The 24,877-nt window shown below is 43.6% G+C and overlaps 1 protein-coding gene across 6 annotated transcripts in view; it reads left to right on the top strand.

The window, feature by feature from the left end:
• Positions 1 to 21,753, top strand: part of Galnt12 (polypeptide N-acetylgalactosaminyltransferase 12) — a 69,815-nt gene extending 48,062 nt beyond the window's left edge. For 2 of the 6 annotated variants that reach the window (XR_002389381.2, XR_015440004.1), the window contains 2 exons: positions 1,814 to 1,936; positions 3,168 to 17,980. The gene's annotated coding sequence lies outside the window, so the exon portion shown is untranslated. Of the gene's footprint in view, positions 1 to 943; positions 1,125 to 1,813; positions 1,937 to 3,167; positions 17,981 to 20,891 lie in introns of those variants that run through there. The other 4 variants (XR_002389383.2, XR_015440003.1, XR_002389384.2 and 1 more) reach the window with 4 other exon arrangements.
• Positions 21,754 to 24,877: the final 3,124 nt, after the last annotated feature.

Here is a 24,877-nt window from a genome sequence, read left to right as displayed (position 1 = left end):
CTTCCTACTGACAGCAGAAGCAGGAAGTCCTCAGGGTGTGAGGAGATTGTGTAACCTGCATGTAACCTCCCAGAAGCTGATCTAAAACTGCCCAGTGTTACCACTCCCCATCTAGTGCTTCAGTCTCTGTCCTCTGACAGTGGGAAGAGAGCCAGTGCTTGACCCACACCCAGGATTTAGGAGGCATCAGACTTTACCTTGTCACTGTGCTATCTGGAGCCTTGCTACTCAAAGTGTGAACCATGGACCTGCAGCCTAGGCATTATCTGCAGTCTGTTGGAAATGCAGACTCTCATGCTCCACCCAGACCCACTGAAGAATCTGAGACTCTCTATGAACATGCTTATTTAAGTCTCTCTTGGTTACTTCCTCAGCCTCAGGACTGTGGCAGAAAGCACTGAGGTACCTACAGAAACACAGAACAGGAGAAATGCAGGGTGAACTCATTCGTTAGGGCTGCCTGACATCCCAGTAGTATCCCAGACCAGTGATTTAAACAACAGAAATTAATTTTCTCACAGTTTTGAAGGCTAGAAATCCAAGATCAAGGTCATGATTGGATTGATTTCTTCTGAGGCCTCTCAATGGGGCTTGTAGATGGCTGCCCCGTCTAACTGTGCATGGACTTCACTGTCCTTCTCGGTATCCTAATAATTACTTTTTATAAGGGCATCAGTCAGGCTGAATTAAGGCTCCTGATGAACTCACTTAGCCTTAATGGGCTCTGTAGAGACCCTGTCTCCAAATACAGCCACATTCTGAGGTTCTGGGGGTTGGTAAATCTGAATGTGGGTGGGACATATGTTAGCCTATAACACAGGATGTGCCCAGAAGATCAGGGAGCAGGAGTTGTCAACCACTTGCCATGGGCAAGAACTGCAGCCAGGGGCTTTGCATGTTTTGATTTGTTTTTTTCACTGAATCTCCCAAACAACCCCAACAGGCACAAGATAAGCCACAAATACTGTCCAGGTCCCTCTGTGTGTCCAGCACTGAGCCACACATATCCATGGTCATCTCCCTGAGTCCCCACAAAAGGTCTCACACTCATCCACATGGAAACTGAGGTCCAGAGAGAAGTGAGAACATGCTCAAGGCCACTGATGGCTGGGACCAGGACTCAGGTATCTGCTGTTCACATTCATTGTGCTCTCTGCACCCTGCACTGCTCCCTAGGAATGGTCAGTGTATGAGTCCCTCTACTTGGTATCATAGAACAGGAAGGTCATTACTTCTGAAGAATAAGAAACATAATGAAGAATACACAAAGACACCCACTCTCATGCCCCAGACCTGCTTCCATTTCTCTGTGTTCCCATCAGGGTTGGCCTCAGGGCACAGCACTCCAGGTGCAGTCTGACCAATGGAGAAGGGCAGACCATTCAGTGCACTAGTTCTGGATGTTAACTCCCATTATCTTCGCTCTGGGGCAGGCATATAATGCAACAGATACCTGAGCTGGAGTCAACTCAGACTCCCAGGTCACCTCCCTATACACAGCTGTCCAGTCATTTCTCCCTTTCCTCTTTCTATATTGGTGAATTTTAAAACTGAAATCCCACATTAGACCCAATATTTGGGTTTCTGTCATGGTCCTTCAGTGCACATAGTAGCCTCAGCTAAAGGCATTTCCTCCCTGATCCTCTGTTTCCTCACAGATCTGTCAGGATGGTCAAATATATAATGTAAATGCAGGAACTTTGAAATATGGAAAAAACTATTTCTGTTCACTTCTATTTTGGAAAGGATTTCTAGTTGTTTCCAAAATCTAGTTCCCTCTTTTTATGGAGAAATACAACTTTCACTTTGACAGGTACAAGCCCCACGCCAAGACTATAATTCACAGCTCACCTTGCACCAGAGGAGGACCTGAAAGGTGAGAGGAGATCTGGAAGGTGAAGGGAAGCAACATACAGATGTTCCTGGATTTGTGATGGTATTATGTTCTGATAAACACTTTGTTAGCTGAAAATGTTGTTAAGTTGAAAATGGATTTAATACACTATCTTTTTTTTTTTGGTACCGGGAATCGAACTCGGGACCTTGCGCTTGTGAGGCAGGTGCCAGAACCACTGAGCTAAATCCCCAGCCCTTAATACACTATCTTAGTTACTTTCTCATTACTGGGATAAAATACGTCACTTGCAAGTTAAAGAACAATTTATTTTGGCTCACATTTTGTATGGTTTCAGTCCATAGTTGACTGGCTCCAAGGCAGAGTGGCATAGCAGAGGGACCTGACAAAGGAAACAGTCCATGGCATGGTAGGCAGGAAGCAGTGGCCATCAAGGGAAGAGAGATACCTATATACACCCTTCCGGACCATGTCCACAGTGACCCACCTCTGTCAACCAGGGTTCACTTCCCAATCCCACACCCAGATATGAACCTATTGGTAGAAAAATTCAGTATCACACCCATGATCCAGTCACTGCCCCAAAACCCCACCTATAAGCACATGAGGCTTTGGTGTGTATGTGAGTGGATCTAGATATAAGCCGTAGCACACACTAAATCACCAAACATCAAAGTTTAGGTTAGCTTCTTTAATCATGCTCAGAACACTCACATTAGCCTTACAGCTAAAACCCATCGTATAACCAAGTGTTGAAGAGCTCATGCAATTTATCTAATACTATACTGAAAGTGAATCCACAGTGGCTGTGGGTGTGCTTTTATACTATTGTAAAGTTGAATCATCATGGGTTGGGGACCCTTTGAACTCATGTTCTAGATGTGCCTTTGGGAGAAGCAGTGTCCTTCCTTTCCCTTCTGTGGCTGGACTGTTAGACATGGCAGTGTGCTACCTCAGACTCCCTTGGATGAGTATAGCACTCTAGGATGACAGAGTGACAGACAGAAGGGGCCTGGGCCAGGGCCACAGATAACTTTAAAGAGCAGCCCTGCCCTGCCCAGTATGCCTTCTGGGTAAGCAAGAAATGGACTCTTGCTGTGTTTAACTCTGGATTATTTATGTTCCTCAGTTTAGCTCTGATACCACTTAATCAGGGATTTCCTTGAGGCAGTTTAATTCAGAGAGGTGGGTACAGTCTCACATCAATAGGAAAGAGTGGATTTGTGCATACCTCAGAGAAACTATTTTTCCCCTTTTTGCTTTATGTTTCTGTCCTAACCTTCTGCCATTTCTCCCCTCTCCTCCCATCCAGTGGCTTCATCTTCCATATCCAGCCCTCTGTCTGGCACTGTGGATCCCCAGATGATTAAGGCATGGCATCTGCTGTGAGAGACAGACAGACAGACAGACAGACAGATAGGCAGAGAAGAGGATAAACAACTGCTCTCCCAGTCCAGGTTACAAGATCACTTTGAAGGTGTTCACAGGGTGATGGGTGACCCAAAGGAACAGCCATGACTGTTGTTTGGGAAGCCGTGAGGGAGGAGCATGGGGCTGCAGTTTGAGTTGGTCCATGAGGGTGAGTAAAAGTTCTCCAGAGAGAGATGATAAGGCAGGGCACTCCAAGTAGAGGAATTGCTCTACTCTGCTTGCTCAAACCTCAGCACTGTGCAGGAGATTGTGTGGGGAGCTGAGGGCTCTGTGTGGTGGGTACCCTATGTGTGGGCCATCATGGTCATGTGGGCTGGGAAATGGGTTAGGGACTTGCTTTGCTGCAACGTGGCCTGCCAGAGGTCACCTCTCTTCTGAGGAGGGCTGAGCAAGGAAGAGACAACTGCTTTGTGAACACTTTGTGTATTTATTTCCTCTGTTTTCCTCACATCTCTCTTCTTCTCCCCTGAAGAGCTGCCTCCTGGTTTCATTTATTTTCCACAGGAAACTGAAAAGAGCAACATCTGTCTAAATTCCCCCTAAGTTGCTCCAGATTTCCAAGGTCAGAGTGTGGCCCCTAAGAGGCAGGGTCTCTGTGGGGTCAGAGGTGATGGCCCCAGAATTGGTGGGTTTGTGCCGAGTCCAGTGTGATGGCAGGGTCTGGTGCAAGCTCCCTGCACAATACAGATGTTCAGCAAGAATTTTGCTGGGAGCATAATCAGCGGCTGCGGCGTCCCCTGGAGAGGAGAGTGCAGGCCTGGTTCCCACGGGCTCCTTCCCAGTGCTCAAATGTTCCTGAGTTCATGTTCCTGGGAGAGGGGGCGGCCAAGCGAGTGCTCCAAGTCCCTGGCAGCTGCTCCTGCTGGGGAAGCCGATCACCACTCTCCTCATATGGCCTTGGGACATTGGACGTTGTTTGGTGCACAGATGCACAATCATGGCATTTGTTCAGGGAGCACTTTCTCTCCTGCCACATTATGGGAGGCAGCTTGGAGCTGATCTAGGGATTGGGTTCTGGTCCTTGGGAAAGTGGCTCCTTCTCTTTGAGGCTCAGTTTCCTCATCTGTAAAACAAAGTGCCCCAGCCTAGGTGGCTCTGGGGGTGTGTGCAGACTGGGTGTGGACTTCAGAGTCATGCAGATGAAGCTGTGGTCCTCCCTGTGCTATTTGGCTGTGTGTTCCTGTACAGGTCCCTGACATTGTGGGCCACCATGTCCTCATCTGTGCCAAATGGCCTCTGGCTTTGTGGACCCAGTGATGACAGGAGCACCCACCCTCCATGAGGATGCTGAGGAAAAGGGTCTATTTCCTCATCTTGGGCAAAACAGCTTTAAGTCTGTGCCTGTGGGAACTAAGCAGAGTCAGTGCAAAAGAACTGGTCTTTGTCCCCCTATCCACCCCCTGCCCCAAGTCTCCCCAGAACAACAGAATATTCTTCCTAAGCAAGACTGGTTGGCTCCTGAGAGTGTCCTCAGAAGCTGTGGAGTCCTGCCACCTGCTTCCCACCATGTCTGTCCTCTCACTCTGGCAGTGTTCAGACCCTGAATGGTCCCAGCCTGGCCTGCTCTGGTGCCTCCAGAGCCTGTCTTCTTCCCCAGTCCCGAACCAGGGAAAAGCAAGTGCTGTTTGTACAGATGGTGTCAGCCTTCCTGTCCTGCTTGGAGGATACCACCCCTCCCCATGCTGAGCCTCCACAGGGAGGTTCCCAGGTCTGGAACACTTCTACCTCCTTCCAGCCTTCTGCTGTCTCCTCCTCTTTAAAATGGGCCTGAGCATCCCTGTTGTTCTGAGACAGGCTGGCACTTGCAGACATCCTGTTGGTCCCCCTCATCTCTCACAGTGCCTGGCTCTTTCTCTTCAGAGAATCATCATGTTTGTACCCACAGTGGATCTTGCGCTTATTCCTTTGACTACTGACTCAAAAATATGTTATATATGCGAGAAGGGCAGGGGTCACACTGGTTTCCTGTATCCCCATTGCTTTGTGTATTGCCTGGTAAATAGTTTCGATGAATAACTGTTGAACCTGTGAGAGAAGGACTCCCTCAGAGAATCTAGAATTTGGTGGCAAACAACCCCAGCAGGAAGGGAGGCACCCCAAAGCTTGTATGGCACGTAGTCTTTGGTGCCAGCATCTTGGGACCCGATTCTGCCCTCACCCTCCAGGTTCTGGAAGGATGAGCCATTTTCCCCACAGCCCTGGGAGGAGAGTTTCCTCAGAAAGAGAGGATGGACATCGAGCTTCAAGTGTTTCTGGGAGGCTAAGGAAGAGGCAGACTGAGACGCATCTGTGAGACTCAGTGCAGGGAGGTTATGGTGACCTTGATAAACAGTTTCAAAGGACTGAGGATCAGAAATCAGGCTGCAGGGGAGTGAGCAGGAGGCCAGGAAGTGGAGACTATGAGTCTGATAACTATTTCTAGTTACTAGACCAAAAATGGGAGGAGAGATGACAGTAGCTGTTTCTGACCAAGCTGGATCACATCAAAACTAATTGGGAAATTTTCTGAATAATAAAAATGATTCATGTACTAGATGGCTAGAAGGATAAGATGCCTCAGCTTCTCATCTTAATTCTCACTGAAAACTAGGATATCAGAGTTGAAAGGACCTCAAAGGCCACAGGATTCCAACACAGCCCTCTCATTCAGTATAGGAGAGGCCTGAGGCTCAGAGAGGGGCAGGGACCTGCCCAAGGTCACACACAGCAGATAAAGGACAGAGCCTGCTGGAACTGAGGCCCCTGTATGCCCAACCCAGGACTCTTTTTCCATATTCCACATCTTTTTTTCCCCTCTGTCCTTTCTAAGCAGCCTTTATTGGCTCCAGGAAATGGAAAGGATAATTATTTTTAGTTTATTCAAAATGAATAAAATGGGTAATGGGTTTTTCTTTCCCATATATCAGATCCAAAGTGAGTCTTATGTAAGAGCTGAGTGGATGAGAAACGGTTTCACAGTGAGAACAATGATTCTTTTGAATATTACAAGCTCCAGGGTGAACCCCAAATTAGCCTGATGATTGGGTTCAGCTCTCCTCCCCCAACTGACGGAAAAGACAGGGTAGAGTCACATGCATGTGTATGTGTGTGAGTGAGGGGCAGGGAGGGGAGAGAGAGAGAGAGACAGAGAGAGACAGAGAACATATGTTCAGAGCAGGCTCTCTGCAGAGTGTTTCCCAGAGCACCAGGACAAATGCCCTGACCCTGAACCTCCTCAGTGCTGATTGTGATTATTATTATTAATGGCAGTGAATTGCATATAAGATTTACCATTATAATACTTTCTAAGTGCACACATGGTTTTGTAGTTTTAAGCATATTCACATTGTTGTGAAATCATCACCACCACCATCTTCAGAACTCTTTTCATCTTATAGAACTGAAACTCTGAACCCATTGAATAATAACTCCCTCTTCCCCCCAGCCCACTGCCACTTCTCTGGTTCCTGTCTCTATGACTCTGATTACTCAAGGTAACTCGTGTAAGTGAAATCACATAGAATTTGTCCTTTCATGACTGACATGTCTCATTTTCCAGACTTCTTTGAATGTACTCCCCGTGTGCCCCACCTCACCATTAGGAATCCCCTGCTGAAGAGAGGCAGGCATCCCTGGGAAGAAAGCACATCATGCTTTACTGATACTTTTTCTTTAATGCCAACTAGTAGATGATTTCTTGAGAGCAGGTTTTAATGGAGTATGGGTGACTATATTGAAAGCCTTGATTGACTACGAGTAGGAAGAGGGACAGATATTCATAATGGGAAAAAAATCATCAGGTTTGAAAAAAATATGGCTGGGGGCTGGGGATTTAGCTCAGTGGTTCTGCCGCCTGCCTCGAAAGCACAAGGAGTGGACTTTGATCCCCAGTACCAAAAAATATATATATATATGGCTGGGATCATTACAAGTGACTCTGTGGTACAGCAATTAGTTTTATAACAGTCATTTCCTAAATTTATGTCTTTGGGTCTATTGACCTCATATCTTTCTCTGACTTAATCCTTGGGGAGTTATAACTGAGATGCTCTCAAGAAACCTAGTGATACTCATAAATAATGATCTTGTACTTGGGCTTCCTTCTACAATTTAGGAGACTCTTTTATTTCTATTATTTTATTTGATCCAAATGACAAGAGTAGATGGTAGTTAGATAGGACTTATCTCCATTTTTCAGGAGGGGAAACAGGTTTAGCGGGCTGACAGGACCTGCTCAGGATTATAAAAATCACTTACTGGTAATGCTGGATGGTGAACCCAAGTCTTTAGACCCAGGATCTTTCTCAGCTCCATATTTTGCTAGCATTTATTAACTTAAAATGCCTAAGGGTGTCATGTAATTGCACATGTCTGGTTCTCTCCCACCACCTCCCTCTTAACTTCAGACCCAGTCCTTCTCCAAGAATGATGTGTCATCAACCAGATGCTCAAATTAGAAAGTCCAGAGTTGTCCTTGACATTTCCTTCTCCTGTTCCACAGCCAGTCTTCAATCAAGTCCTGTGGTTTGTAATTCCTAACTGTGCTTCAGTATGCCCACTTCTCTGCAATTCTGGGCCACCAGAGTGCATGCCTCTGTCTCTTATCTGGAGATGAAGCTTCATATGGCTGTGATGTCTATTTCTTTGTTCTTTTCTTCTTCAGTGATTTCTCAGGAAATGTGAATTTGAATGACATGGTGTTAAACAAGCTTTTGTGGTGTAGGATTTCTCAGAGCCTTTTGCACACTAACAATGAGCAGGATGACTTGCCAACATGGGGGAGTGTATTTGGCATGTCCCAAACTTAGGTGATCAGTGTTGCACCTTGTTCTTTCTACCCATCTGGTCTCTACATGGACCTCTACTAACTGCAAGGCCCATTATGCTGCTTTCCCTCATCCATCCCTCCTGTCATACTGGCCTTTTGATTTCTCTGAGTGTCCTAGGAGGCTCCACTGGTGCCCTCCAGGTCCCCTTTGCTAAACTGGTGCACCCCCATCCCTGGCCACAAGAGCTGCTGGCAGCTCACACTTCTGAGGAGCCACCTCACTAAAGAATCCACAGCCCCCCACAGTCCAGAAGCATCTTATAAGCAAGTCTGACCTGGTGAATGGGTTCACAGAGGGCCATCCCACCCTTGCCTCCAGCATAGAAATCTGCTGTGCAATTTGTGTCACCAAGCTACTGTACAGAGCAACAGGATCAGACTGTCTTGGAGATAACATCCTTGTCCAACCCTCTCCTCTTCACTTCCTTGCCTTCCCCACTCCCTAGAGGTTTTTCCTAAAAGACACTTCCTGTCCCAGCATCTGCTTTTCAGAAGCTCTACCTAGGATAGGCGCCACACTCCTTAGCCACTGTAAGGGTCTCTTTTCATGGTGTCAGACACCTTTGACTTCTCTCCTAAAGTAGGTCCTGTCTATCACAGCATGGGCTCTGTTTGTAAGAGTCCCCTCATATGAATGACTAAGGTCTTCTCTCCAACCAATAACTCCAGGAGGACCACCATGTCTTTCTGTCCACTGCTCCATCCCCCATGCCTGATAAGGATTTAAGATGTGTCGAATCAAAGAGAGAAAACACCATAGATATATAGAATGCAAATGAAAAAAATCTGTCAAATATGGCAGGCAGCAAGTTAATATCTAGAATATATTAAAAGCATTGGCAAACAAGAAGAGGCAAACATGTTAATGTAGAAAAGTATATGAGCAGACACATCTCACATGCACATTCACACATACACACCCACAAATGGAGATGATCTCTAAACCTTTGGGAAAGTTTGTTTATCAAAGAATAGCAAATTAAAACAATAGCAAAAGAACTTTTCTTTTTTGACTGTTGCATTGCCAAAGATTTGTGTTTATGAAAAGATCATCATGGTGGAGGTAAAGAGCTAGTCAGGTGTTCTCAGATGTAACTGGTGGCAGGATATGTTGGTACTGCCATCAGAACATGGTTCCCAGGGCAGAGTTTGTTTCTTTATCCACCAGGTCCTCCAGTGCCCAGAACCCAGGGCTCTCCTGCACTCAATTAACATTTCTTGAACAAATGGAAGGCAAGTTGTCAATATAGACAATGAAACGCAAGTCTTTTATATCCCCCCATCTGGTAACTCTACTTCCTAAAGAAACCCTTAGAAATTAGAACAAAGGATATCGCTCACATTCATTTATAAGCTCAGACACCTGGAAACAGGTTGTTTTCCACAGGCTGGCTACTAGTTTACTTATGGTGTATCCATATTAAGAAATACAGCTGTTTAAAATTATATATCTGGAGAATGTTAGATTATGTTATTGATAAATACTGAATAAAAAGAATTTAAGACCCTATATACAGTATAACCTCAATCTTTGTAAGAAAAACAATTTTTAATGATGAGTTGAAGGAGTTTTTCTGTGGTTTTTATTTATTTGTTTATTTATTTACTTTTGCTTTCCTCTTATTTTCCAAAATTTGAACAGTGAATATGTATTACTTTTGTAGCCAAGGGGCAAAGCGGGGAGAAAGCTTTGAGAAAGAAAGTATGGTTAATGACAAAATTTCAACCAGCCAGGAAAAGTGGTAATGACTTATAATAGTGTTTTTCCTATTAATGCATCATAATAGATCATTTCATGGTGGGTAAGGAACATTCCCCCTTATTAAATTGGCCTGACTTTATTTAGACAACAATGAGGATTAAATTTTGTGCCATTGGAGACACTCTTGTTTTCGTGTTCTTAGTGTATATTTTTCCATGACCTGGAAAATCTTAAAATACCGGCTCTACTTAAAAAAAAATTTCACAACTCCTTTGACTGGAATTGATTTCTCCTGTGACTCTCAGGTCTGTAAAAGGCATTAAGGTGAGACTTAGCATTGACCTTTATTCTTTGCCTGGAGTAGAGAATTTCCCTATGGCTGGCTCAGGATTTCCAAGAGGAAGACAACTGAATGACCTAGCACAATTGCCTTGGTCCTCAGCTCTGGGCTTATCTTGATTAGGAGGAAGTGGATGTCTCGTTCCAAATTTAGAGCATAGAATAGAGCCAGATGTTTGAGATCATCACAAACATTGACCCATTGGAACTTCTGCCCCACTCACCACTTCATGGATATTTACTTCATGGATACCTGGTTTTGTTCACCTTGACAGAGTGAAGAGACCTTTGGGTTCTCTTCCCAGGAATTCTGTCCTAGCCTCAACATGCATAAAAAAGTTCATTTCCCTTCTGAGTATTGAAAGGAGGCCCAACACACACCTCTTGGAACACTTGTTGGCTTCTACCAAAGTGTCCATCCCCTCCAAGTGTAAGCCTAGGATCTTGAGGCTGGTAGTCAAAGTCAAGGCCCTTTAGGATCCCTCCCCTTTCTCCTACCCCATGGTTTATTCCACTACACAAAACAGCAGCACTTAAAGGAACTACAAACTTTCCTGTGTCTCCAGGGTACTCCTGGCAAGCCTTCTGATTATTAGTGTGCCTTTGATCATGGTTAGTCATTATAGAAATGTCTCCAAGTAGTAGACTTGAAAGCAGGTTTTATACCTGACTCGTTTCCTTGTCCCAAGGTCCAGCACAGGGCCAACTATACTGTAGATATTTGGGAAGTGCTTGCTGATTGAATGAATGAATTTGAGAGCATTGACAATGATAGGGAGTTGGGGGTTTCCTTTTCTGCCATACTACATAATTTATGAGACCATACACTTTGCCGATAATTGGGTTCCTCTTGCTAGTTCCATCTGCAGCCATGAACGAGGCTACATTTCTTCATGGATCAAGTGCCCACTTGAGGGGCCTATCCTGCGTAGTCTTCAATTTGTAATATTGTCAGAAGCGTCCTGAAAGGGTAAGGGCCTTGCCCTGGTGCTTGTCTTTTCCATTTGTTTCCATTTGCTTTTCACTGTGTGGGAGATTATTTAATTGAAAGTGGAGTCTCTGAGGCCAGTGTTGCAACAGAAATAATTGAATGTAAAACCACATGTGCTTTTGGGACTGGGACACAGAAATTTAATTTTAGTTTCGTCACTGCTTTGTAGGGTGATCTAGGGATGTCGCCTCTCTGGAACTCATCCATGAAATCCTGACTGTACGAGGTGGAAGTTGGAGTAGTTAGATTGCTTAATCTCCAAGGCTCCTTCCTGCTCTGATATACCTTGTCTATATTTCCACAATATCAGATTGATGGAGGGCTGACTAGCTTGGTGTTGCTGGAAAGCGATGTGGATGGAGTTCTGGGAGAGGATCCCAGTCCGTGTGAGCTCAAGGTCATCATTTAGAAACCAAAAGCTCAAAAATGCTCTGAAACCACAGATGGCCAAATCCTCCCACCAGAGGTTCAGTACATTTTTGCTCAAAATTGTAAACTAAAAGCAGAAGTTTTGGGGTTGTTGGCAGGATTCATGGCTAGCTCTAACCTGGGTGGTGGGTATAGGGGTGGCTTATTCAAGGGTAAGGCCTTGTCTGAGAGCCACATCACTGAGTGAGAGGCATGTCCTTGGCGAGCCCACCCTGGCCATCATGATGTAAATATCCCTTGGGTGGGTCCTGCTCAGGTACTGTGTCTTAATGACACTCTAAAACAGTTCTTTAAACTCACCACATTATAGACAATGGCAGTCTATTGAAGGGAGCTGAAACTCACTCCCAGTAGTGACTTGCAGCCTACACTTTCTGAAAAAATTCAGACATAACTCAATACTTAAGTTTCATCCTTTTAAGGTAAATAATTCTATGCTATGAATGGTTTCTAGTATATTCACAAAGTTTTACAATCTTACACTCTCAAATTCCTGAGTATTTTCATCACTCCCCCAAAAAATCCCCTATACATTGTCAGTCACTTCCTGTTGTACACTGCCCCTCATCCCACCCCAGGGCCACTAATCTACTTTCTGTCTCTGTGGATTTGATTTTTCTGGAGTTTTCATATAAATGGAGTTTACAACACGTGGCTTATTAGATCTGGCTTCTTTCACTTGGAACAATGCTTTCAAGATTCATCTATATATTTTTGAACAGTTAAAAATTATGAGTGTGTGTGTGTGTGTGTGTGTGTGTATCTGTGTGTATCTGCCTTCAAGCAGCATACAGGCAAAACCACTGTGAGCTTGGTGGGATCTATGGACCCCTCCTTAGCAGAACAGATGGAGGACTAGCTGGCCTGTTCCAGATCTTCTCTATTTCATTATCCCAGTTCAGTTTTGGTCTTTTAAGAATTACACATAGGGCCGGGGATTTAGCTCAGTGGTTCCACCGCCTGCCTCACAAGCACAAGGTCCCGAGTTTGATCCCCAGTGCCAAAAAAAAAAAAAAGAAAAAAAGAATTATGCAGACATTTTAAATTAAGAATTAAATCCATTGATATTTCCATTTTTATTCCATCTATGCTGGCAGATTTAAAAGTCTTTTCCCAGCCCAAGATGACTTAAACACATATATATTATTTTCTTGTCATACCTGTTTTCACTTCTTACTTTTATAGTTTTAATTTATCTGTAAGTTTTGAATAGTGTGAGGTAAGGACTTTATTTTATTTTCCTCATATTGTTAGCAAGTCGAATCACCCTATATCTTTTAAAATTGATTTAGAAACAATAGTATTAGTATTGCTACTTTTTATATGCTGGCCTTTCTTTTCTGTACTAACCTGCTCTTTTTTCAGCTGCTAGCATACTTATAAATTTCTTGCTGTTTATGACACAATTCAATATTGTTAGGATGAGTTCATATTATCACTCATTTTTTAAAAATCCCTGGTTATTATCAAATGTATGTTATTTAATTTGCTTTATTTGTTAGTGTGATGTGTTTATTTTATGTAACATGTATTGCTACATTAAGTAAGAATTTTTAATTCTGCTTGGGCTAATGGAAGCCAGTGGCTGTATGACACGTCACAGATAAAGTTAGTAGAATATATGTGGACTGATCATAGATGGAAAGGATGGGAGGACCAAGAAAGGCCAGGTGTGGTCCTGCACACCTGTAATCCCAGCACTCAGGAGGCTGAGGCAGGAGGATCACCATGAGTTTGAGGCCAGACTGGGCTACACAGTGAGTTCAAGGCCAGCTTGAACTCCAAGCTGGTTTTTTGAGGCTCTGTCTCAAAAAACCAAAAGAAAAAAAGGAAAGTACTAAAGATATGTAAGCCTTGAGACACTGAATATTTGTGACAGCTACAGCATCCATAGATCAGCTCTGGCTGCCACCACAGATCCTAAGGACGAGCACCACCTCTGTGATGCTCTGTGATGTGCCAGAGAACCACAAAGCCCTAGAATCTGACATCTTGAGGAGATGCCACAAGCCCAGGCCCCCTGCTCCAACTGGGCAAGACTAGAATGAAACTGAACAAGACCCTAACTAATATCATACGCATGCCATTTTTTGTATTTGGTTGACTGAGTCAGAATTTGCAGGTTAATAGTGTTGACGAGAGCGAACATCCTTCTGGTTACTAATGACAATGGGAATGCTGCCCATATCTCACATTCGGCTTCCTGCTGGACTTGGCTTTACATACAGTACATTTGTCACTTTAAAAAAATGTATTCTTTTTTCCTCTTCTCTTGATGGTGATGATGGAATGTTGCATTTCCTCAGATGATTTTTGTCATCCATCGAAAACAATTATATGGTACTTCTCCTTTGGCATACTCACATGATGAATTATATTAAAGTTGAAACATATGTGCAACTTCAGTTTTGTTTTCCATCTTTCTCTTCTTCACACAGAAGCTTCATTGTGGTCCTGGGCTCTCTTCAACTCTCCTTTCATCCTTTTATCTCTTTGGCCTGTTATTCTGAGTTCTGGGAGATTTCTTTACATTTGTCTTCTGACTTCTTGTTCCTCAAAGTCTGGACCTGGGACAGGCAGTCTCGACAGCATCTGGAAGTTTGTTAGACATGAAAATTCTTGGGTCACACCCCAGACCTGCTGAGCCTGCATCTGGATTCTAATGAGATTCCCAGGTGACCATCAGGTGACCTGGGTACACAGTGAGCTGGGAGGTGAGTGAGAGTCTGATGGAAGAGGAGGCCCTTCCAGTCCCAGTGGTGATGCAGAGCCTCCCACTATTATAGCAGTTGGATTATTCTAGTGGAAAATTGGGAGGAGATGCAGTTCAGCAGAAGGTTTTGAACCCCCATCCAGGAATGGAACCCACATGCTCTTTGTGGCAGGACACCAGGGTGGGCAGCTGGTGCAGTGTGTGATGAAATCAAATGAAAAAGACAGCCCAAAGTTTATCAAAATCTTCACAGGTGGCATTAGTCCGACAAGAAATAATCCCTGTGTTACATTTCTGAAGGGCCGTCTATATCCCCCCCATGGGCCTCACCCATACTCATTTCTTTGACAGATTTACAAATGTCAATTGCATTTGTATGAAAGCCTCTTGTCCTGAGCAGATAGAGAGGACCAAAGAGATTCTGATAGAGCTGTTTGGTGTCAGAAGAAACTGGTGAGGTCGCTGAGATGGATGTGCTTCTTTTTCCCAGACCTGTGCCTGGGCTAAGAGAGGTAGTCAAGGGCCCGGATTCCATGAGCCATTGCATATGGAGAGATGCCATCTTTTGCTGCAATTTTTACTTTTTATTAGTACACACTGGGAGGACGTAATAATCATTCCTCGTGTGGAGGTGGTGCAGGTGCATAACACGATTCAGTTCTTTCTTCAGCCCCTTCCTCCCTCTCTGCCCCTTCTTCCATCTCTTGGTCTCCTTCCCATTGGCAAGTTTCTCTCTCTATTTCCTATGGTCTATTTTTTATTTTGCTCTTTATTTAAATTTGGGTTTCTCATATAAAAATCATGCGATATTTAAGCTCGTGTGTCTTGATTTGTTTCACTTAATAGTATGGTCTCAAGGTGCATCCACTTTCCTGCAGATGACTCAGGTTTAGCCTTCTTATACAAAATGGAGATGTGGGGCCCAGGGTTTAGCTCAGTGGTTCTGCTGCCTGCCTCACAGTGCAAGGTCCTGAGTACGTCCCTGTACCCCCCCCCCCAAAATGGAGATGCAGTCTTTTAGGGAAAAAATCAAATTGGATATATCCAGCTCTCATCAGTTGTGGCAGGAAAACAATCTTGGGAAGGCACAAAAAGCTACAGAAGTGATTCTAAAGAGAAAAAGAATCTGTAGGATAAATTGGCTTGTTCTTTGTTTATTGCTACCAAACCCTTTACTCCCGGAGGAATGTTGAAACAATACCAATGCAGAGCTCTTTTTATGGAACTGGAAAACATCCTACTTTTTAAAATGGTTTCGTGAAGTTGTTGTCTCAACAGGAAATTCTGGCCATTGTCACACATTCTTTTTGTTTATTATTAGTAATAATAACCCTTTGCATCTTGTCAGGCTCTAAATCTTAACAGCCTTTCCACACAAAGCAGGCAAGCTCCTTCCTGACAATGACACGAGTGTAGCAGGGCAAGCAGCATTAATGTGCCCATTTCATGGACAGTGGTACTGAGGCCCAGAGGAGTGAATGGACTTTCTCGAGGGCACAGTATGCAGTCAATGACCGCTGTAAGCTCAGACTTGTGTTTTCTCCCTGTAGGAGAGATTTCTGTTAAACACACTTGGCCACGTATCTTTAATCCTTAATCTTTTCACTCCAGTTATCTGGCCTTTCTGCAGTGCCTGTGCCCAGATCAAACAGTAAGCAGGGTCATAACCCACATGTAAAGATGGCTCTCTGAAGTTTTATGCCAAACACAATGTGTGACTTTGGTAGTGTCCCTTTCTTCAGATTAAAGTGGTCACTCATCTCAGGCTCCCTGTACCCTGGCTGTGTAAATCTGCTCCTATGAATCACACACCTTCATTAAGCTTCTGCGAAGGATCTACTGAAGCCCCCATTAGGCATGATTCATTATAGATCAGGAAGAACTGTTTATGTTTGTTATTTCCTAAGTTTGATTTATCTCACTTATGGGGTGGAGGAAAGGCACTTTATTCTGCTTTCTGTGCTTCTACTCCTTATATTTCCACACCAAACACCCCAAATTTCCCCTTTTGTTCCCTTTATTCTCCCAGCGCAATGTATATGTTCTCTCTACCTAGAATACCTTTGCCTTCTTCATCTTCACCACCTTCTTCACCCTTCTTATCCTTAAAGAAATCCAGCTCCAAAGAGAGTCCTCTGTGAAGCCTTTCAGACTCAATGTTACAAATACTTGTTTTCCTAAAAGCAAGCTGAATACATCTCTGCCATACCATGATCCTATCACAGTGAGAAACCCGTTTCATGTAGCTCCATATGTACTTGGAGTTTCCACTAGATTGGGAACTACTTTGGGGCAGGAATAACACCTTATTCCTCTTTACAGCCCCTGAGCTTGAGACCTTGCAACTGACGAAAATTCTCTAAGGGTTGATCTAAGTTCCACTCCTGGGTAGTTTTAGTGCATCAGTATTTTTTGTTTTACAACTAGATATCACTTTAGTTTCTCAGATTAGTTGATGGGAAAGTCTTGTAGGGGACTATTCACTAAACTTAGCTCCTTGATTTATCATAGATGCTGTTCCTTTATGTCTCTCTGGTTGGATCCCTTTTGGTGTACAGCTCCTTTGTTAACATTCTTCATGACTTTGTCCAGAACTATCACATCTGGAGGGATTCTGAATTTTCTTTGCTACTAGGGTATTTTTTTTCTCCCAGCTTCTTCACATTTCAGCAGTTAATATTCAATAGTTCTCAACCTTGGCTGTATATTGGTGTTACTTAGGAAGCTTTAAAAATACTTATTTGAAATTTACACGGAGTATCTTTATGTCTTTCATGGAATATTAAGCTGCATACTCACAGGGTAAGATTCTGAGAGATTTGGCAAGGAACAGCTATAGGAAGACAGCAAACCTAAGAGATTTTGTAGTCTCACAGGGATGACAAATGTTGGAAGTGTGACTAGCCATATTAGGTACATCTCATTGCATGCCCTGGACATTTAAATGAGACCCCCAGAAAGGCCATGTCTTATTATCTTTAAAATAAAACTAATTTCCCACTAGAGAAAAGCCATGATGTTCTTTGAAGGAAGATATAACACAATCCAGGTTCTCAACATTCTGTCTGCAAAGTCCAACAAACAAACACAAAATATTAGAAACATGAAGAAGAAAGGAAATGTGCACCAAACTGGAAGAAACAATCAGTAAAAACAGAACCGGATATGACACAGATGATGGAATTAGTAGACAAGGACTTTAAAATAGCTTTAGCAATATGTTCACTTACTTGAAGAAAGAGAATGAGTGCACAGATGAGGGAATATCAACAGAGAAATGGAAATAATAAAAAAGAACAAGTAGATATTCTAGACATAAAAAGATAATATCTGAAATTTTAAAATTTCACTAAATTGGATAACAGCAGATAAGATGCTGCAGAATGAATGCAGAGCAATGGAAAAGGTAAAAATATGGGCACATTTACAGATTTTTTTTTCTCAGTACCTCAGTTGGGTTATCACAACCATAGTCAATAGTCATGAATTATGTTGATAGTTGGCGCCTTTGATTCAATATGATGAGAATGGCACTTCACCTCTGTGGTCTTCCTCCCCCAAACCTATAACCCCAGTCTGACCTTGAGAGAGACAGACAAATCTCAACTGGCATTTCTTACAGAATACCTAGTACTCTCAGACTTGCTAAGACAACAAGGAGGAAAAAAACCCAAAAGAAGGAAAGTCTGAGAAACCATCATAACAAAGAGGAATCTGTGGAGACATGACAGCTAAATACAATGTGGAGTCATGGGGTGGAATTCTGGAACAGAAAAAGAACATTGGGTAAAAACTAGAGAAATCTGAATAAAGAATAGGCTTTAGTTAAAAATAATGTTAATTAATTGTAACAAATGTACCATATCAGTATAAAATGTTAATAGTAAGGGAAACTGGGTTTAGGATGTATGCAAACTCCTATGTTTGCAATTTTTCTGTAAATCTATAACTTTTAAAATAAAGAGTTTAAGAAAATAAACTAACAATAACAAGTGCTGTCAAACATGGAGCAAATGGAATTCTCACTCATTGCTGGTAGGAATATAAAATGAGATAGTTCAGAAAACAGTTTGAAAGTTTCTTGCAAAGTTATACATGTGTTTATCTTTATCATGTAATTGTGTAATCCACCAGTGTCACTCTTGCATCTTTAGCCAAGAGAAATGAAAACATATGTCCTCAAAAAGACTTGTTTAGAGAGGCTGTATTCAGAATCATCACAAACTGGAAACAACCAAAATGTCCATCCACTGCTGCATAAATAAAGTCTGTACATTCATACAATGGAATACAATTAAGCAATGAAAAAAAATTATATCATACAAAACATGGAGGAATCTCAAAAGGACTATGCCATGTAAAAGGAGTCAGAAACAAAAGAGATCATACAGTATCATTTTATGTATAGGCAATTCTAGAACAAATAAAGCTAATCTTAGGTAGAAGATATTAGAGCAATGGTTGGATTTTGAGCTCCAATATCTGAGGATGGGAATTATTAGGAAGAAGGAGGAGAGATTTCTTGAAGTGAGAGAAATGTTTTGTATCATGGTAAAGGTGTGAGTTACATGGATAAATGCACTTGTCAAAACATATCAGGATGCATACTTAAATCTATTAATTTCAAAGGACTATGAGAATATCTCAGTCTTTAAAGAGAAGGTCAAATTGCTGAATGCTGGGATTCTCATTTAATGATTGCAGGCATAGGCTTTGGGATTTTTAAGTCAGAGTCTGGTATCAGTGAAATCTTACAGAGTCACATCCTAAGTGGATTAGGTTCAAAATTCAACACATACTAGGAAATCTGCTTATGTTCAAAACACTTTGAAAACCCTTCAGGACTATGTACACAATGTCATGTGATGTCAAACAATAGTTCTATGCACACTAGAAATTCAGGACCACTGAAATAGACTAAAGAGAGAAACAAGTCATTCTCCCTGCAAATATCTGGGCATATTCTGTTTTTAAAATCACTAGCAAGTCCCTAGTGGGGATTAGCAGGGGTGAAGGATTCCAAAGTTTCTCCTTACTTGCAAGGTTCTCTCTATTATATTTAGAACATTGAGTCTCTATGTGGTTGGTGTTAGTTCTGTGCATTAATATTTCTGATTATTTTCCATCTGAGCATACAATAGGATTGTATGTCCCTGTTCTGGCCAGTGAAATGGTAAGTGACATTCATTACTGCTAGGCAGAAGCATTAAAGTGCTACAAAGGATTCCTCATCATCTTTTCTCTCTACTGCAATTACCAACAAAATTCCAGAAGATGAACATTGAGTTTCTAAGAACTCGTGTGGTCAGAGACTCTAGCAACCTACAAGAGACATGGAACACGAATGAGAAGTAAACCTTTGCTGTTATAAGCCATTCGTATTTGGAGTTGTTATTGCAGCAAAACTCAGCCTAACCTGACTAACTTAAAAACCTTCATATGTATGAATATACATATGCTTCTTGTTGTGAAGACTTTTAAAAAGTGGAATTACATCTGAGAGGCAGAGGAGAGTTCTAAAGCAAGCTGGCAAGTTAGATGAGGATGATGCAACCTCACTGTAATTATACCCTACCTTGCCTATTTCCAAGCAGAATCTGTGGCAGCTTAGCAAATCCAAATACACACTGGCACACACAGTAACTAAAATAACAATGGGAGGGATATGAATCCACTCAAGGAAAATGGGAAAAGGGTTGTACCTAAAAGTTTTGCCAAAAGCCACGAATGAAAGATTGAATCATGGATCGGGGAAGACATTTAGGTAGTAAAAGAAATTTTTGGTACCAAAAGGCTTCAGATGAGAAGACTGGGAGAGAGGAGACGAATGTTTATGCAGTGCCTTGTGTGTACCTTAAACTGTGTTATATACATTGAAAATCTAATGTCTTTTTCATTCTCATTAAAACTCAGTGAAGTAGAAACAGGCTCAGAGAAACAGAATAAGCTCTCTAAAGTCACAGTGGAAGAGCAAGGATTCAGATCCATTGGTGCTCATCTTGGAGTGACAGGACGCTGAGTTTGGCAGGATGCACTCACCACCATTTGCTTCAGGCGTGGCTGCAATTTAACATGGCAACAAGCTAGCACTGAAGTCCTAAGAGTTCAGATGTAAAGGTTTGATGGAGAGGCCCAAGGTATTCAGAAGGTCTGTCCCACGCAGAATAGACTTCCTGTTCTGTCCCAAGGGTCCAGGGCTCCTTGGTAGTGTCCTTCTTTCTTGTCCTTGCATTCCAGGCCCAGATGCAAACAGCTGTGTGCTTCCTCCACCCTGTGGTGACTCATACTGGGACAAAAAAGCTACTTCTTTGCTTGATTCCCTGTCCCCAAATCCTAATCTGGGGGAAGCAGCCTTAAACTCCCTGAACACAAGACCCTGTCTGGGTGGCTGGCGCATGAAAAGGTGGGGTTGTTCTGATGCTGTCCCGAGAGAGCGGGGTCCAGAACAAAGAGGAGATTCAGGCTGGAGAATATTTTCTCTCTGGCAAAGCTCCTGTGGCCATCTGGTAGAGGGGCTGTTATTCAAACCTCTGGATCGTGGTCTGTTTGTTTTTTAGGAGTTTGCAGCTGATTATGTTCATCAAAATCCCTACAACCAACTGTGCTCCCTGGCTTCTTTCACAGGCAAACCTGTGGAGCCAACACATCCTCTGGACTTGGTTTGCAGGTCTTTTGCAGGGAACCAACACCATCACTCTTCTCCTAGAAACAAGAGGCTCTAGGCCGGGACAAGGCCTATCACTTCTGGACATCTAGACCAGCCACCAAATGGTCTAGCTGACTCAACCTGGGAAGCTGGGACAAAGAAGGGGAATCAGGAAAATCAGAAACTCCTGTGGCCAGGCAAGCTCCAGTGACCAAGGTGTGATCATCCCAGCGCTGAAAAGATCACACCAACCCTGTGTCTCCCACACCAACCGAAGTGTCCCCACTGTGCAAGAAGTTGGGGTGTAAAGACCTCAGAGAGAACTAAGTTGGAGTTCAGATCCAAACTCCATTTCTTCTGTAACATGGCAACTGAGTTTCTGTTCATTCCTTTGGAGATTGAGGACATAACACCTTATCTCCCTGGGCTGTCGTATGTTCATAATGTTCACAATAATGTATGTGAAAGGCCTGAGACCGTATCTGTACCTAGCAGATAAGTATTGTTAACTTCTGCCTTCATTTCTTCAAGTGTGTGACAAATTGGCCTTTTATCTGCCCTACCTCTCAGGACAGAGAAGGGTCCAGTGTTTCTCACTGTGGGAACAGAAAAGGGGACACTTTCCTTCTACCACCAGGAGTATGACCCATGTCTTCAAAGTAACTGCTATGGCCAGAGACTGAAAGCTTTTCACCCAGAGAGTAAAATCCAAATGATTTGGTAAGACATAAGCTTAGTTACTCAATAGGCCTTCTGGCTGTCAGCCTGTCTTTGGGGTCAGAGTGATGGACCAGGGCAACTGGGGAGAATAGGGAAAGAAATGAGGGTCATTCTGCACAAAGAAAAAGGCGGCCTTTGCTGTTTGCCATACCAATTACAGAAAGCTCCATATGGAAGTCAAGCACTCCTTTTATCCAAGTGTCTGGATTCCAGGAATTTCTAACCCAAACATTAATTTTTTGATCTTCTTATATTAACTATTCAGTTCTTTCGCCTTTTGGGAGTGAGGGAAATGGAGCTTGTTAAAATGCCCTGCCCCACTCTCTGCTCTCAATTCTCTTCTTGCAGCTGAGGCTGCCCCAGATTCTTGACCCTACATTCTCTCAGGATAGCTGGAAGACAGCCCAGTGGGCCTGGAAGCTGCTAGGGCAGTGGTGGCAAACCTATGGCACACATGCTCCAGCAGGCTGTTTATATCATTCAAAGCTCTAAAAGGTTTGCCATCACTGTATTAGGAGAAAGAAAAGCCTCTGACTCATCCCTAATACCAGTCCCAGTCTTTCAGCCCATTTCCCTCAAGATCATTCTAAGTCCCTGCAACAAAACCCAAAGCTTGAGTCCTGAGCCTAGACCTCAGGCCTGTGGCTATAGTTCTGGCTTCTATATTTCTGCCAAAGCCACCTGTTTGTCTAGATCCTCCATAAGGCACATTGCTCAGCCCCTGGCCACTTTTTTTTTTAACCTGTGGCAAACCTCTCCTTGGACCCCAGAGAAGCCAATGCTTGGAGCCCAGCACCAAACTTGAGACCCATTGATGCACCATCAAACTGAACCCTACCAATTCCTTCCAGTCACTTCATTGCCTAAGTCCCCTGTGCCCTTTGGCAGGTCCCTGCCCTTGAGGAACCCACTGTACACAGGACAAGGGAGTGTGTGGATGACAAAATGACAACCCAGTGTGAAAACTATAGTACAGACTCTGGAGCATGAGAAGGTAGTTCCAGAAGGAAGAGGCTCCACTCCACCCCCATCTCGGTTACTTTTTTGGGGGGAGGGTACCAGGGATCTAACTCAGGTCCTTGCACTTGCACAGCAGGCATTGAAACTACTGAGCTAAATCCCTGGCCCTCGGTTACTTTTCTTGTTGCTGAAACAAAATACCTGACACCCAAAGTTGAAGGAGGAAGGGTTTATTTAGCTCACAGTTTGTAGAGGTTTCAAGCCATAATCAACTGGCTCCAAAGTAGGCTGGGATGGCAGAGGAGAAACAGTTCATGGCAGGCAGAAGACAGCAAAACAAGCAAGTGAATCAACAATCGACAATAGCAGCTTCTTTCTGTCCCTTTTATATTCTACCTAGGCTTCCAGGCTTAGAGTGGGTACCAAACCAATCAGTGGAGTAATTTAGTAATCACACACCCTTAATCCCAGCATCACACACTCTAGATCCAGCCACCTCTGAAAACGTCCCACCTATGACTGCATGAGCCTTTTGGGGACATCTAGACACAGCCATAACAACCTAGAGGTTGATGGGAGGCAGGGAAATTTGGGGGGGAGGAAATATGATCTAACTTGAAATTAAGAGGTGGACCAAGAGAAGACCAGAATGGGACACTCCATTTTTCTTTCATTCAGGGTTACTTTTATCTTTACCATAATTTGTCTCTTTTGTAGATTATGTTACTTCCAATTCACTCAATTTTTATCTCTGAGCTAAAAAGCCAAGGTAGTATGTTGTCCTAAATTTAAAACTCTGGGTTTCTTTCAGGGAAAATCATTAGTGAAAGAACCCTAGATGTGCTATCAGAAACCCTGGCTGAGCCTTGGCTGTGCTAATTGGTAGGAGCAGCTCTGACACCTTGGAGCTCTGGTTTCCTCATCAGAAGAGCAGGGAAAATAATTGTGCCCAGTTCACCCCCAGGGCATCTGTGTGGCAACTATGAGCCTACTCCATGAGGAGGAGAATCTCTGACCACGTGGGGGTCTATTACAGCATCAAGACCTCCCTGTGGGCCCTTCTAACAATATATCCAGAAATCAAGAGGCAAACTAAGTCTTCATTTCCCCATTTGGTGTGTCCATGATTCCTGGGCTTTTTGGTCACCATGTGCCTTAGATCACCCTGGGCCATGCCTGGCACAGTGACTCTGCTTTCTCCTGCCACCATTTTCAAGTAGAGGAATTCTACTGTCCAACAAGGACGCACACTCAAGGCATTCAGAATGGGCTGCTGTAGGGAGCAAGTTCAACACAGAGAGGTAGGTGTGATCCAGGGGCTCATTTTTTTTTAAAAAAAGGAAAAGGAACAAGGAAGGAGGAAGGGAAGGAGTGGGAGAGGGTTCCATGAGAGGGGAAGAGAGGACTTACTCTGGCCTTCCTTGAAAACCTCAGGTGTATCCAGGCTGCTGGCCCATCCTCAGCTCCCCAGGAAAAGCCCAGGGAGGAGAGTACTGGAGGGGACCCAGAAGTGGAAGCGACTTTCAAGTACTTTTTAGCTGCCTTCCAGGGGAAACAGGAAGAAAGCCATCAAAGCAGGGCCTTTCAGAGGTTGGGGTTCTCAGAGTTCCTGAGCCCTGTTGATGTTAGAGGGAGAGCCCATTCTGACTTCACTTGAGACAGGAGGAGGGACCTTGGATCTGAGCCAGGGGAGTTGCACCTTGTGTTCGGCCCTGGATCAGTCACTTCCATGCTGTAGACCTCAGTTTCTCCTTGTGTAAGACTGGGGGATTGGACTGTGGGATCCCTATGCATCTTTCCAAAATTGCATGTGTAGCCTGATGCAGGCATCAGGGGAAAACTCAAGGAATGGAGGAGGTGATTAGTCAGTCCCACTCCCTCCTCTCTGTCCCTGTGTCCCCATCTCCGTCAACAGCTCTTAGTTGAGTTCCTAACAGGAAGACTGTTCACTGTCAGTAGAGCTTAGCAAGGTCTCCCTGAAGTATCATCCTGTTCATGCCTCCCAACAACCCTCTCAGCACATGACAACAGTTGATTGAGTGGCATCATGTACCAAGCATGATTCTAAGCCCTTTTCATCTTACTTCATCCTCGCACATGAGGTACAGGTATTGTTGTTGCATTTTACTGCTGTCCCCTTACCCTGCCATAGTGAGCTCTTCATAGAAGAACTCCTCTACATGCCCAGTGGCTCCACACCTCTGAGTCTGACCTCAGTGTGCCGAGCTCTATTGGCAGAAGAGGCTGAACTCAGTGCTGAGTGTATTAAGCTCCTGTTTCTTCC

This window comes from Heterocephalus glaber, unplaced genomic scaffold, assembly GCF_053883595.1.
Source record: "Heterocephalus glaber isolate CG9 unplaced genomic scaffold, H.glaber_assembly_v1.0 deba00001481, whole genome shotgun sequence".
NCBI lineage: Eukaryota > Metazoa > Chordata > Mammalia > Rodentia > Bathyergidae > Heterocephalus > Heterocephalus glaber.
The sequence above is the reverse complement of the archived record's forward strand: the minus strand, read 5'-3'. Positions and strand labels throughout refer to the sequence as shown.